The sequence below is a fragment of the Corvus kubaryi genome, unplaced genomic scaffold (assembly GCF_017639235.1).
Source record: "Corvus kubaryi isolate FWS band 111438036 unplaced genomic scaffold, C.kubaryi_AGA036_p1.0 76, whole genome shotgun sequence".
In the NCBI taxonomy this organism is placed as follows: domain Eukaryota; kingdom Metazoa; phylum Chordata; class Aves; order Passeriformes; family Corvidae; genus Corvus; species Corvus kubaryi.
Window position 1 is genome coordinate 10,386,271 of NW_024582063.1, and position 15,489 is coordinate 10,401,759.

Sequence of the window (15,489 nt, forward strand, 5' to 3'; positions counted from 1 at the left end):
GGTGTCTAAGAACTACAATTAATTTATTGTTTGCAATAGTGGAGCCCTGGTTTAAGGCTTTAGTTTTGTATGGGTGAAGCAGCTCACCCATGAGAAAATCAGACTTCTAAGGTTTTTAAATTTGGCAAAGTGTGCAACCCTCTCTGTAACCAAGATCTTTCTCATGCCAGTGGAGAGTGAGCTCCACTGAATTTGCAGTTGCAGAAATGCTGAGCTCTGTTGATAGCTTATTTCATTTTTCTGGCAGAAGAGATGTAAATCTTCATTCTATCTGTGATAAATTGTGTGTTAATGAAGATAGACCTTGCTTTGATATGAAACCAGGTTAAAAGAAGAATTCTTCTGATAAGCCAAATCCAGAGATTGTGGAAACAGCAAATTAGGATACAGGAGCAATTATGGATTCTGAAGAGGACTTTTTGTGTGGACAATGTCAAGTTCTGTGCAGCTATACTCAAACATTTTTAACATTTGAGTTAAGATCTAAAGGGTGCATTTACAAGCTACTATTACTGAAAAAAATTGGTGCTGAGTTTTGGGCACAAGATGTATTTTGCTATGAGCACGCCTCCTCGGTTCCCATAAAACACAGCCTGTCTCTGTATGTATAAATGGTCTTGCCTTATTCCACAGAAAGGATCTGCAAATGAGTAAATGGGAGAAGGGATAGTTCACCCAAAATGCTGTCTGGAGGGTTTGCTTTGAAGCTCTCCCATATCTCACATGCGGTGTGTCAGGAAATGAGCCCTCATACTGGTTGATTGGTATGTCCTTGGTTTGACTCACTGCTGCATTATTCCAGTTTTATACTGATGTATCACCATGGGAGTGACCTCTGAGCTTTTTATCTCTGTGTCTCATCAAGGCAGTTATCAAGCATCCAGTCTTCTTATAAACTGAGTGCCTATCAGTTCTATGCTGGCAACACTTAAAAGGGCAGAGCGTGTATTGCTACTGTATATCCACTCCATCTTCAGGACTAAGTCATTCAGAGCTTGGTGGAATACAGAAAATCTCCTGATTTCTGCAGATTGGTCACCTATGTCCTAGCACAAAGCACACGGAAATTACCAGCGACTTACTACAGACTGAAAGGTCACCTTCAATAACAACTATTCTCTTCTTACAGCTCACCTTCAGTCACGATCAGGCTGCACATTTTGGTGTTGCTTTCGTTTCTCCCACTGATACAGGATGTTTTAAGGAGGGAAACAACTCTGGCCTCACCTATCATTCTGTCAGATGCTGAACATCAGACCTGTACTTGAATTATCAGTTGCATGTGGATTATGTTACCTGTCTGTGTTCTGATCAGTTTCTGTTTTCCATATGATACAGCTGGTGGAGGGGTTTTTAGCATATAAAAACTATAACCTGGAAGAACCAACGTTAATTTCCTCTGGAGCCTTATGAAAAGTATCAAGGGTGTGCCTGACTTGTGGTGACAGAGCTTTTCAGCATACCCTGAGAAAGAACTGCTTCTGGGCACACATGGCAGCCAGATACGACTTACATGCACAGCAGCGTACACAGAGCACCAGCTCATTAACTTTCCATCCATGGATATGCTAGCCAGATACTTTAATTGCACTTTTTATGTACCATCACATGTCTGGGGTCACAAACTGGTAACACCCAGCTGCAGATCAGGCTGAGGTTCCATAAGACCACAAACAGTGGTGATAAGGTGAAAGCTTGATACCTTAAGTCTTATGAACCCTCTGTCTCAGATATTACATCAGGCATTCATGAAAGGACAGACAGAATAAATTAGTCAATGTAAAATGTATCTGAAAGCCTGAGATAATCCTATAATTCCCAGTATTATCCCTAATAACATGACTGTGGAACCAGTGATGAAATGGAGCAAAGAGGTCATTGCATGTCAGGGTTCAGATAAGATCTTCTGTGGATTCTTTCCTGTAAGATCTAACCAAAGAAGTTGAAAGTAATTTGAAAAGAACTCTTTAAAGTAGTCTTTCATCTGAAGGGATTAGGAGCCCACAGATGAATATGATGTTCCTCAATCTCCCTGGAAAAAAAAGGCTTTGCTGGGACAGCCTCAAATCACTGCAAAGAAATCTTTAGAATTCAGAACTCAATTCCCAGGCACAATGCAGTGCATATTTGGTGTGATCAAGGAACGGTAAAAGGGGACTTTAAATGGACCCTACATGGGCAGCTGATTGAAAAAGCTTTGGGAAGGGTCATGCATCTGGGTCAGGTTTCTGGGAGGAGAGCAGCATTTAGGAGTTACCTGCATCTTGCTCCCAGAGTAGCAGCAGAGGTGGTGAAGGTGTGCTGTGGCTCTCAGAGGAGGGATCCCGGTGTGGTCCTTGGCTGGATTGTGCACCGTGGCTTGAGGAGCCACCTGCTTGTGGCTCCTGTGTTCTCTGGCTCATGTGGTGGCCTCTTCAGTGGTGGCCTCTTGATGACTGCACTATTGTTTTTATTTTTGTGTGGGAACAGGTCCCACCAGCAGGATCTGATGGATGAAAAGGGACTGAAGAAACATGGTAGACATGCAGGCTCAGCTGATGTGCAACTGGTCCTGTGCCCACAGCTGTGTGTTGAGAATATGGGTGCCTGTGGCCCTCTGGTTCTTGCAATGCTGGGATGGCTGTAACACAGGGGCCAGCAGCTGGGATGAGAGCATCAGGTGGACAGGTCACCAGAAGTGTGGTGGTGCATGTCCTGAGCTGAGAGGGGAGTCTGAAACCAAGAAGAACTTGTGTTTTCCTTTCTTTTTGCAGAGAGAAGGTAGCAGAGTGTAACTGATTCCAAGGCATCTGCTTAAAAATTAGTGATGCTGGTCATGTCTGGAGTTTAGTACCACAAAGTCCTCCTTGAAACCACTCCCTGTTCATTCTTCCCATAGGATCCCAGGAGAAAGGGTAAGCAAGAATTTCTGGTTCCCACTGGAGTAGACTATGAATGTGGGAGGACTTTCTATGATTTTCCCTGGAAAGGAACTGTGGTTGGGACATATGGTCTTCTAATTTGGAAAAATCTTGTATTTTCCAGGGTGCTTGCCATAAGTCAGGGAGAGTTTGGGCTCACTGGAAAGATGGGTGGGCAGAAAAGGTTTTTTTTTTGCTTGGTTTGGTTTTTTTTTAAATTTCTCCAGTTTGGGCTCTGACACAACACTGTTTCACTCTGTTGTTTGAGATTTTGCCACTAAAAAACCTTGGGAAGAAAGGAACCTTCTTCCCTATTGCAAAGCTGCTGTTGCTTGGGATACCCTGCCGGGCTTCTGAGGAGAAGTGATGACAGACACCCTGTGACAGACGTAAAAACCAGCTCTGGAATCCGAACAGCAAACCAAGCGTGTGAGCAAAAGCTGCTCTGACTTGTGTGTGTCTTCATTGTCGCCTGCCAGTTTCAAACCAGGCTGTGTCAGTGGAGCCCTTTAAATGCTTCTTGGGAGAACTGGCTGCTCTGAGGAACCAAAATGGGGAGCATAACTTACAGCTCTGAAATGTGTAGTGCAGTTTCTGGAGAAACAATGCAACGCAAGGATATGGAGATCTGAGCTGTAAAAGCCTGTAAGGCAGATAAGGCACCAGGGATTTTCTTGTACCATACTGGGAAGATTCCTAGTCGTCAGTACGGATGTGAGACATTCATGCTCAGTGAGAAAGAGCTGAGCCCCTCAGACAATTATAATTAGATCATTAAAGTTAAATGCCAGACTCTCTCTTTATATTGCAGTAATAAAAGGGTAGTGAGAACCTCCAGTAAAAGTGTCAGATGATGTGCTATTCCCAACCTGCGATTCCTATGGATTATGGATGAAGTCACAGCCAACACACAGCATATTTCCCATGTGAACAGATCTAGTTTCACCATCACCACTGTGAAACAGACACAAGACTCTCCAACACGCAAGCTCTAGTCCGGTTTGGTTTGACAACAGAGAGTGATTCCTGCATGGAAACATTTCCAGTGCTGGGGTGTCCGAGGGGTGCCGTGTGCTGACCTCACCCCACTGAGAGCAAAAGGATGGAGGGCTACTTAGCTGCACTCATGGCAACAGAAGAGTGGGGGAAACAGCGTAGGCCTGACGTGGTTAACCAGGCTTGGTTAGCCAAAGGCTGTCTGGGGTATAGAGACAGCCTCAGGGCAGGGGGGTGGCAGTAACAGCTTCACTCCCCATAGCAAATGTAGCTTTGTCTGCTGGATGTATCCGTTCTGAAGGAAGAGGAATCCTAGGCTAGTACAGCTCTTCAGATCAAACAGCGAACTGAGTGACTTGGCACACCTGAAACTGCTGGTTGAAATCTTTTCTTCCTGTTTCTCTCTATCTTGATAACCATATATCCTTGCATACTTATAAGTTCCACAGGGGTTAACTCATTGGGACTACCTTGGGGATAGAAATATTTGGAACCACTGGCATTCCTGTTTCCCCAAGTGTCAGTGGATGTTATCTGTTCATGTCTGACTGTGTCTTTGATATCTTCAGATGGAAGGTGATGGTGACGCCCCATCCCCTTCATGCCAGCCATATATCACCCTTCTGGCACCAGAACTCCTCTGACATCTGACCTGAGTACTATCAGTTGCAGCACATTCAGTTGCCTACAAAAGCCAGCTTTTTGCTGCAGGGAATACCATTTCCTGTAGCTCCTGGCAGACCTGAGGGGCCAGACAAATCGCTGTGCAGGGCTCACCCCTGTCCAAAATGCCTTTTTCCACTGCAGAAGAGGCCCTCTCCGCCTATACGTTGCTTGCACCTTAGGGACTGCTCAGCCTTGCACAGGGAACAGGATGGACAGCACTTCATGAATGAACAGTTACTCAGAATCTCGCTTCATTATTTCATGTTTTTTGCCTGCTCTTTTGGGTCATATATGTTTCCAAAGCATCCTTTATTTATAAAGCTCTTTTTGTGGACTTTCTATGGTGCTGATCGTGAAGTTACCTGAGGCTTTTATATCAATGCATTAGTTTTTACTCTGCCCGTGTGAGGGGTGGAAATGGCCCAAACCAGTGGTAGAGGGGATTTTAGACTGCAGCAGGGATGTCAAGAGTCTCCAATAATTTCAGCTGGTTTTGTGAGAGATTAGCACTGTAGACAAATCTGGATCAGACTCTCACTTCCAGGTGAGACTCCCAGAGCTGGTGCCATGTGTGGGGAGCTGGCACTGCCTGAGCTGCCTGGATCTGCCTGAAAGCATTGCCCTTTGCAAGAGTAAACTTCAACTGCTGAGAGCAGCATTCATGTGTGGGAGCCATGAAAGCGGCTCTCTCTGCACTCACTTTTCACCTTTCAGTCTTCCCAGGAAAAAAGGCAGAATGAGGGGAAAAAAGCAACAGAGGTGTAAATATCTGTGAATGGTAAATAGGTAGTTGATCTCTGTGGGTTTTGTTTGCTTGTTTGTTTAAATCCCCCCCAGCAGTGTTGATGTTCAACAGGGATTCTATTCTGCCCCATTGATGATAGTACAAGCATTTTTTGTTTCCCTACTATCTTCAGCTGGAACTTTATCAAACCTACTGGCCAAATCCAAATCATTTTGTGTACCAAACCACTCTGAGCACTCCAGTTGAGAGCCTTAATGCTCCAACTTTATTTTTAACAACTATTCTCTTTAGTGTGATTCCTGGGAAGCTTTGCACAAAGTCCTTCTCCCTAAGAATTGGTGTGTAAGACTCCCCTGTGATCAGTCAACAGGTCTGAACTGCTGGAGCCAAGCACAAGCCTGACTCGTGTGAGACAACATGCTGCATGACTAAAGATGCTATAGTCTTTCTGAAAACTTGGGGGAGACTCCCTAAGAGCACCAAAGTGGGAGAAAAGCCAGTACAGAGATTCCATCAATAGCTGTAGCTGAAAATTTCCTTTTGCCAGTTAAATGGAAACAGGAGAGGGCTTGTGACTCCTGACTGAGGTTTAGTGGCATAGGAGAGAAGGATATTTCTTTCAATGTGATCCTGACAACATCTATTAAGCCCCACTTGGCAAAGCTCGCAAAATGACCTCTGCCAGTTGATACCACCTGGACCACTGAATTTTTTCCTCCTACATTTTAAAAATAAATATTCATGTTTATTTTTTCTTTTTGAAGATTGCAGAATTATTTTGATTTTGTTCATGCAGAAGAATATAAAGACATAAGGAAAAACTTTGCTTTTCTTCCCAACCCCCATTATTTAATACAAACAGTTTTGTCCATTTGAGAACAACACTTCCACCAAGGTCTAGTAACTGAGTTCTGACTTTGTTTTTAAGCCATATTTCATCTGATGTTGGGAGGGAGTGCACTCCTTCACTCCTCTGTAAGTTAGAGCTCATAAAGAAGAAATACCAAGCTTTTCTTGCTGACAGAGTACTTTGGAAATTTAGGTTTGGAAATTTATATTTTTAATATTACCACACCTTGAAAGCAAATAGAAAATTAGGACTTTCTTATTTCCAGGGGCAGAAATGGCAAGGGAAGATGAGAGAGAGGTCTAGATCTCAGTCTGACAACATCAGTCTCTTGAAACTGACACTTTGGCGGGCAGTTTCAGTCTGGTGATTTGTTTGCTCTATTATAAAATCCTCTCTACCAGTGTGCAGCTACCACCCACTTATATTTATTATGCAGTTTTATTTTTGCTTGGTAATATTTTTCTTGTGTTTATTTTAAAAGGTCTACATTTTGTGGTGACAGTCTCCCATTTTCCAAATTAACTGCTAGCAGATGTTGCTGTGTGGTGTGAAGCACACACAGCAGCTGAAACCGCCAAGGTCTGGATACGGGCTTAGGAAGAAAAAATCCTTGTGTTATTCAAGCAAGTTTCAGGAGTGTCTATAAAGCGCTTATGTAGAATCTTATTCAGAAAATAAATTACTGTTGTTTTTATAGCTTTTAGCTGGTTTTAGTGTTTGGAATTACTGTTGAAACCTCACAAGTCTGTACCATGTTTTAAGAAATGAAATATCATTCAGGCAGTGTTATTTAGGAAAGGATTAGCTGCTGATACATTATATACAGGCAAATGCAGGTAAGTTCTACTTGGAACTACAGCTGCCTGGTTTTGTCCCTTCTAAAATCCCTGCTACTGTTGCTTGTGTGCTAAACCCTAGCTTGTGGACCTAAAATCTTCAGTGTGAGCAGAGCAATTTGAGCAGACTGTTTTTGAAACTCTTGATGAAAATGAGGAGTCATGCTTTTCCTTTTGGAATGAAGTACTGCTATTTGGTTGGGTTATTAGTTACGCCCTTGTTTGTTTGTTTGTTTGTTGCAACTGTGAAATTTCCCCCAGTTTTGGACAAACCGTGATGCATTTGTGAGAAAGTGAGGATGTGTGTGTTGCAGAGGTGAGTGGCTAGGCAGGTAACTAACCTGCCTGCACCATTTATATATCCTGCAATTGCAATTGCTCATCCAGGTAACTAGGTAAGTTATAAGCACTCTCTGTTCTCCATGTCTGTCCTGAGTAGGACAAGCAGGGAAAGAAAGAGTGTCATATTGTGGCAAGTGATTCACTGCCCAACTTGTTGCTGGAGTGCTCAGGAGGCAGTGTGGTCAGTGTGGCTGTGGCTACATCACAGAAAGGTTTTAAGGTCTGCTGTGTGAGCTTTTGTTAAAAACAAACCAAGTATTAGAGAATCACAGAATGGCCTGGGTTGAAAGGGGCCTTAAAGCTAGTCTAGTTTCAACCCCCAGCCATGGGCAGGGACAGCTTTCACTAGACCAGGTTGCTCAAAGCCCCATCCTTGAACATGTCCAGGGATGGGCAACCTGTTCCAGTATCTTGCTACCCTCACAGTGATGAGCTTCTTCCTAATATCTAATCTAAACCTACCCTCAGTTTAAAGCCATTACTCCTTGATTTATCACTATCTTATGCTGTAGTTGGCTCTGCATTAGAGCAGGGAAACGGACTAGAAAAAATTTAGTTTCCTTTTAAATCTACCATTCTCTGTCTGAGCCTTGCTCTGCAGCCTCCGTCAAAGAAATGGGAAAATTAACCGGGTTTGCTGCACTAGATGCGCGACTGTAGAAGAGATGCCCACTAGATGTCACTGGTACTTCACTGAAATAAGATTTAAAAAGCCTTTTCTGGTAGCTAGCTAAAAAGAGATGAAGTACAAGTGGGCATCATCCCCGTGCTTGAGCCCTTCTCGGCGCCACTCCCGTGCCAAGGCTTGTGATGCCTCCCACTCCTCGGGACGTCCTGTGCTGGCCCAAGGAACGGAGCCATCCTGGGCTTGTGTGTGCTGGTTAATTCGTCCCACAAGCTTAAGGCTCTAAAACTGGCCGTGTTATATGCTGAAGTTTTGAAGAGCCCGTGGACAGGTATAGGAATGCTTTTGGGATTAGCACTGTGCACACACATTTGGACAAAGGCCTCTCTCCTTGTGAAAGTATTTCAACAGTGCTATTCTATTCACTAGGACTGCTAAGGATTTTATTTTCCTTATCTTTCAAAGGCAACAGCTAATTCTGCATCTGATTCTGAGGCAAAGCTCCATGCTGATATGGAATATCAGCAGACTTTTGTCTGTAAAGAGGACCTGAATGTCCAATAATCTTGTTAAAGAAGGGTTATCACAAAGGTGGCAGATACACAGAAGCTGGTCTTCAACAGTATTTTTAATGCAGAACTTGGACAAATTATATCTGCTTTATTTCACTTGACCTACTAGAGGTCCCTCCAGTTAAATCACCTGCAGTTGGCCTGCAGTTGACCCTTTGTTGACTTATTTAATCATCTGCCTAGTTTTCAGAACAGAGTATGAGCATTCAGTCCTTGAAAAGGTCCTGTCACTGGGCAGTGAGGCTCGTACCTGATAATCTGCCCGTCACACAATATGAGCAGAGATGACAATCACTTACCTCTTTTATGTCATGATATAAGGCCGAAATTGTCGAAAATGAGGAAGAAAGCCATTATTTAATCAATGGAATTGCGTCAATTGAGTAAAATTTGTCTCTAGTGTAAACAAATGGAATGTCTTTGCGCTCTGTGAAAACAAAACTAAATTACTTGCAGATCTTGCAGATAGAAAAACATAGGAAGTGGACTTGTAGGCTGACACATTTGGGGGTTTTGAGTATGCATTTAAAATAATTATCCAGATTAAACTGGATTACTTAATATAGTTTTTGCATCATGCGTATGCACGTTCAATTTTAAAGCAATAAAACCAATATTAGTCTTTTTTGCAGTCATGTTTGATTATTTGAGAAATTCCTCAGAACAATGCAGGACTATTACCAATGAATATACTAGTTAAATATAAAAATGCCAAACCCCAGTTTTAACTTCTGCGGGTGAGTTGAAGAACAGTCCTCAGTGTGTTCCAGGACAGAGAAAGTTTTGGTACACGTACATGTAAGAGACTTGATGGGAGAATATGATCTTTCATTAAAAATAATAAAATAAACCTAAGTGCCCCACTCTGTAGCCCCATATCTATACAAATAACAGAACACAGTAAAGAATTTAACAGTTTCTAGATTCATGCTTTTAACCAATTCCCCAGGTTTTGGTAACATGAACACTCAAATATTAGTGATTACAGCCTGAAGATCAATCTGAATGTGGAAAAACCAGGAGCTGCCTGGGTTATTGGGATATCAGCCTGCAGGTATTTTACATATCCTTAAACTTTCCACAGGTTCAGCAGAAGAGAATGTGGATGTGTTAAAGATATATATTTCCAATCTGTAGAAACTCTTACTTGTTAAAGTAAATTCTGTTGGTGCTTTTGTAACTGATCTGAAGTGACCAGCTGGACTAACATCAGTCATGCGCTTGACATGATGCCTCTAGAATGCAAGATATGCCTATGTAGGTCTTCCTTGCCGATTCAGAAATTGGGATTGCTCTGCAGAGAAGTTTGTAGGAAGAAGCTAGCCTGGGAGCCAGGTATTTAATATTTTCTTTTTTTCTGACAGCACTCAGGAAGGGAGCTCAGCTCCATGTAATCCTAGAGATCTCCTCTGCTCCAGAGCAGCTCTCACACCCTCTTGCTGTGCCATGGAAGTTAACCCTCCCCAGAGGGATATGAACTTGAAGCTTCTTTGGTTTATTAGAACATAAGACATCTATAGCTCTGTCTTCACTACCAGCTAAAGTCCCAATCTGACTTAACCCAGTCTGCAAGTTTGTTGCCACTGGGGTTCCTTGTGCAGCACTTCCATGGTGGCAGCTGTAACAGGCCCAGACAATGGGGTGTGCTTCCCATGTTTTGGTGCTGGTCCTTTCTGCAGGCAAGTTCTATGGGAAAGGGTGTGAGTGGGAAGGCTTTGGGGAGGGGGGTCTGTAAATCCTGTGGGTTCATGTTTTGGATTTTGAGAAATTAGTAGGAAGGCAACTGAAGCCAGCTCCAGTTTCATTAGGGTGATGCACCCTGGAACACCCTTGGCATTTGGCTTTGTTTACAGGTCAGTGTAATGATAAAGTTCACCTCCTTTCATTGCAGGTGTTGCTTTGGATATCTGAATATATTTATTCAGAAATGCCTGACATAGCTGATAAAGAAAACACTATGCTAGTTTTTAGTAAAGTCAATTAATCTAATAGCCAATTAGTAGAGTGACATCTCTGTATTTGTCTGAGAATTTGATTCCTACAACTTCTAATTTCATGGTTTAGGGTCTTGTTTCTCTTCTTTTGTCATTTAAGATAATTTGTTAGCTTTTAACTGAATTTGAAAAAAGCTCCTTATTGTTATGCTCTGCATAGTAAAGCATACTTAAGCAGCAAGGTAGAGAAATCTGCACCTTGAGAGAGTATCATGTTGTGCTGAGACTTCTGAGAGACTAGCTTTTGAAGAACCTCTTTGTTTTTATTCTGAATATGATCCAGTCCTGGGAATTTAATTTGCTTCTCTAGATCATTATGTTTGCATGTTTTCTTATCAAAGGAGGCATAAGTTTGGGGCATGAGCCTGTAAATCTGTTTTCACATAATTTATTAAAAGTCACATAGTACTGGTGCCATTGGAGGGAAAGATTCTGTTTATCTGTTAATTCTACAGTGACATTTAGTCCTTTCAACATGGTTTTCATTTTTAGAGGTCAGTGCTTATTCTACACTATGATTTTCCAGGGATTGGTGGGTTTGTGAATAAAACTCAAATAAATTTTGTTTTCTTTCTGCTTAGTTTCTCTCCATTCTGCATCTCCTTACAGTGCCCATCATCCAATGAAGTCAAGTTGCCTGTCATAATGCAGGACTGGCTTTTTGCGGGATAGTCTCAGCGGGACAGAGGAGCAGAAGTTTAGCAGCACCTTTAAGTTGCTTGGTTTTCCCTCAAGTCAGCCAACATCCCATGTTCACAGGCCAGATTATTATGCTTTTGTTCAAAAGACTGTTCTAATCCATTTTCCACAAAGAACTCTGAAGGGTTTATTGTTTCTGTGTTGTGTTCCCTTAACAGTTGATGAGGTCTGTGAGCAACTTTTTCTATCATTTCTGAAAACCCTATGGAATACTTCGTGGGATTTGCAGAAGAAAGTTTCCAATTTCCTTCTCCTTCCTTGCATCAGCACTGAATATCCCAGGGAGTGAATTCAGCTCTGTTCAGAACCACAGCCTGTAAGAAATGATCATGTGCTGGTGTGTTGTGGCAGCCAGAGCAGACTACTCATGTTTAGGGCTGATCCTATCATTGTGGGGATGGATAAACAGCTTGCTTGCACAAGCTGAAGCAAATTTTGACTTTAAAGGGGGTGGAGGGAACAGGAACAGTCAGTTTTGAAAGTGGATTTGAAAGCTGTGTCTAGTTAATTTGGATGCCCTTCTGTTTAGGGCTTTGAGCCTTAAGAGAGGAGAAGTAGAGTGATCCCTTAAGGTCTTCAGCTTCCACATCCATCTCCTGTTGATATAACTGGGGAATGAACTCACAAGACAAAACCAGTAAATGAGGCCTCTGAGGGTGAGTATAGTTGTGATTTCCTAAGCATTTCTATACTACTAGGAAACTTTCAGATATCGCCAAAGATTCAAATACTGTATTTAAAAGGGGCTTCCTCCAGGTTTCTAAAGGCAGCTGATCAAAGCATGGCTTTGTTCAGAGAGCACAATACACTTCACGTGTGCCCAAATGAAGCTGCTCCCCTGTGGCAGCAGCAGCATGGCTCAGTGCAGGCCTGTGCTTCCCAGTGAGCCCGCTCGCCTCGTCGCTCCTCTTCCCTGAGCAAGCAGCTCTCAGCAGGCAGCTGCTCTCTGGGCAGGCTGCTTTTAGGGAAGCTTAGTGTTAAGAGTGGGATTGAATTATAGCTATGTGGGTTCAAGTGCCAAGGTTTATTTGAGTGCTTGTAATGCTAAGATGTAAACTAAATTGTAGTAGGCTCCAAAGACAAAAGTTCTGACCCCTCAGTCCAGGGACTGGGACTCCTCTTGGACGTTGTCTACTCAGCTCTGGCATAAGCATGCAAATACCTTGCTTGGAACAGAGGGACTGTGCTCCAATGGCAGCTTTTGGCCTGGGTCTGAAACCCAAATTTTCATAGATTTGAAGAAGTCCCAGTTCCTGCTAGGATCAACAGGAGATGCAGGTGCCAGTATTGAGAACAGCAAGACTTAATTCAAGTTGGATTCTCTTGGTTTCAACTCACAGTTGAAAATGCTGCTTCTAGTGTCTCTGAATGTCTCTTGAAGGTGTGGGATGCTGTCAGGCTTGGCTGGCTGATATTTGCCAGCATTTTCAAGACCCCTTAGAAGTTAAAACAACTGTACATTACTGTTGTTATTAACAATCATAAAGTATTTATTTTATTATGATTTGGGCAGTATTTCATTCAGAGAAGCTTGACTCATCTTCTAATATTTATGACTTATGGTTTAGTTACTTGCCAGTCAATTTTCCAAAAACTTGCTGCTCTCGATTTTGCTTTGCTCAGTGAGACAGACTGAGCTCTTCTGGTTTGGGGAGCAGTGGATGTAAACATGTGACATTTCATCTCACAAATGGCATCATGTTTACAGTGCCAGGGTCTGCTTAATCTCTGTGTTTCGGTTTATGCTGCCATAACCCCATTTATTTCAACACAGCTGATCTGCAGTAATGCAGCTGAAAGTCAGAAAACTTGACAGAAATGCCTGTAGGCAGCTACAAATGGTTAAAAGTAATACAGAAATCTGACTCAGCCTCTCAGATGGCAAAAATTCCTTCACTGCATTAAAGTTACGTGACTGGGATACTGGGATCCGTCTTCATTTCTTGCATATTTTATTGTGTTTAAAATTATGATTAAGGGAGAGTTGGAGAGTAAGGTAGAAAATACAGAGTGCTTGAATCGTTTAGAGACAGAAGAGATTCATTAAAATGAGCTTTGCAGCCCCAAACCCATTTCTTACCCATTCTACAGAAACACAAGATGCAGTTTCTTTAAAATCCACTGCCAAGAGGACAAAATGTTACTTTATTTCACTTTTTACTCCCCTACACTTTCACTCTCTGATTAGTCCTGTTGTTTCTTTATGAATAAACCTGACTGCATGTCCATCCTCAATGCTTTTGGGCCTTATCCACCAAACAGATGCTGTTTAGTTTCTTCTGATTTCTTTTCCTGGTGAACCTCTTTATTGTCTGTATTGTTACAGACGGAATTCAGTTCAAGCTTATTTTTTGGTTTCTGTTCAAAATAGAATCAGGACAATGATTTATTGCTTGTATGATGTTAGGCCTAAAAGCCCTTTCCTGGGCTCTTACTCAGTTGTTCCAGGAGCTATATAAAACCAGAACAAAGGCAATGTGTGTGCTGTTGCATACTTTTAAACTGATTATTCTAGAAAGGCAGAATTTCTCCTTAACTATGAGAAAAGTTCTCTTCTGCTCAACTCCGTTAGCTGTATACCAGGATTGAAAAATCCGACCATTATCATGTATTGGTAGATGCTTTTCATGCTGTCCTTGATAACTGCAGTGGGGAGAAGGAATTAGAGCTTGCCTCTTGCAGGAGGTTGCATCTCAGAGGATAACTTGATATTTAATTTTTCATGAAAAGGACACTATGTCTTGGTTATTTCCCTTGCAGGAAACCTGGGTTCATCAAAGCCTGATGTGCTGCTTAGGTGAGTTCATGATTCACATGAGAGTGCGAGTCTGGGCATTGGGATGTCACAAGAAGGTTTTGCGGGGGCTCAAATATGAGCCAATTTAGCAAATACTATTTGTATTTTTGACATCTAGCTTTCTAAGGCATAATTAAATTTTGATCTAGCTATTCTTGCTTGAGTAGAACTTCCCAGTAATTTGGAAGCCTTTTCTACTGATAATGTTTTTTGCCAGTATATAAAAACAAATACTCGAAGACAGCAGAACTCCTAGAGAGCCATCCTGCTTTTATAGTTGCTGCTTCCCTGGGTATCTGCCACTGCCTCCAGGGAGCAGGATGCAATGAAACTGTAGACGCTCCTTTGAGGGATTCTCATGGAGCTGTTGACAAGTTCTTCATGGGCTGTGGACAATATACCACTATGCACTTGTGTCACACCACAGGGGCCTCCCATTGACGCTTATCCTTTTCGTTTGGCCTCTGACCTCCACTGCTTGCCACTTAGGGAAGCAGCAGTTCAGAAAAGAAAGCAAAAGTCAGACCAAAGTAGCTTTCATCTACCTTGCGTAGCCTGGCTTGTACTTCTTGCTGTTTTTCAAATTGCTTGTAATTAATGCAGATCCTGTATCTTTCCCCCCATTTTGAAGTGAAATCCATTCTTGAGTATAAATGGACAAAACAACATTGTTTCACTGCTACCCATGTGGGAATTTTCACCCTGACATCATTATTCTTTTTTTAATTTTTTTTTTTGCATATCAGAGGTAATCCAGATCTCACCCCAGAGAGTTAAGAAATGTACAAATGCAAATTTACAGGTTTAGTCTCTCTTCAGTGTCTGACTTTCACATGTTAGTGATCTGTGCATGGGCTTACTGAACTGAAGGCAAAATGTCATGTAAAAGTTCAGTTTAGACACTCCATGCAGCAATGATTTTGAATGTGAGCTTCTCATTCATCTGGGCAGTGAAAACACTCCCTTACAATTGGTCACTATATCAATGCCAATATTTAAGTCAGGACTGGAAGTAATTGTATTCCTCTGAATCTGACTGTAGAGCTGCAGCCCCCCAGCTTGTCTCCCAGTGACACCAAGGAATAACTTCAGTGGCCCCCAAGTCTGTTAATTGAATTACAGGAGTGCTGAAAACCCTGTCTTTATCCAGGGTTCTGTGGTGTTGAGGTGTTGTACAAAATCAGAATGAAAAGCCACTTTTTATGACGTGTGGGTTGGGAAACAACCCACGAAGCCTCCTCCATTCCTCTGCTTGATCCCCAGTAGCTGCCTCCCCCCTCCCACTGGTTCTGGAAGTGGTCATCAAATGAAAGGGTAGAGCTAGAGGGAGGGAAGAGGGTGATTTAATTAGAGATCTAAGGGGTCATTTTTCCCCCCCCCCCCAGCATGTAGTATTGTTGTAAGTCAGCACTTACTGATGTGTGATGATTACAGACAACCAAGAAACCGGCCTACACACACTCTTCT

The 15,489-nt window shown here is 42.4% G+C and overlaps 1 long non-coding RNA gene across 2 annotated transcripts in view; it reads left to right on the forward strand.

The window, feature by feature from the left end:
- Nucleotides 1-209: 209 nt before the first annotated feature.
- Nucleotides 210-15,489, forward strand: part of LOC121675913 — a 71,737-nt gene continuing 56,457 nt past the window's right edge. For both annotated transcript variants that reach the window (XR_006020277.1, XR_006020278.1), the window contains exons 1-2: nt 210-2,894; nt 13,986-14,022. This is a non-coding gene — a long non-coding RNA (uncharacterized LOC121675913). The remainder of the gene's footprint in view (nt 2,895-13,985; nt 14,023-15,489) is intronic.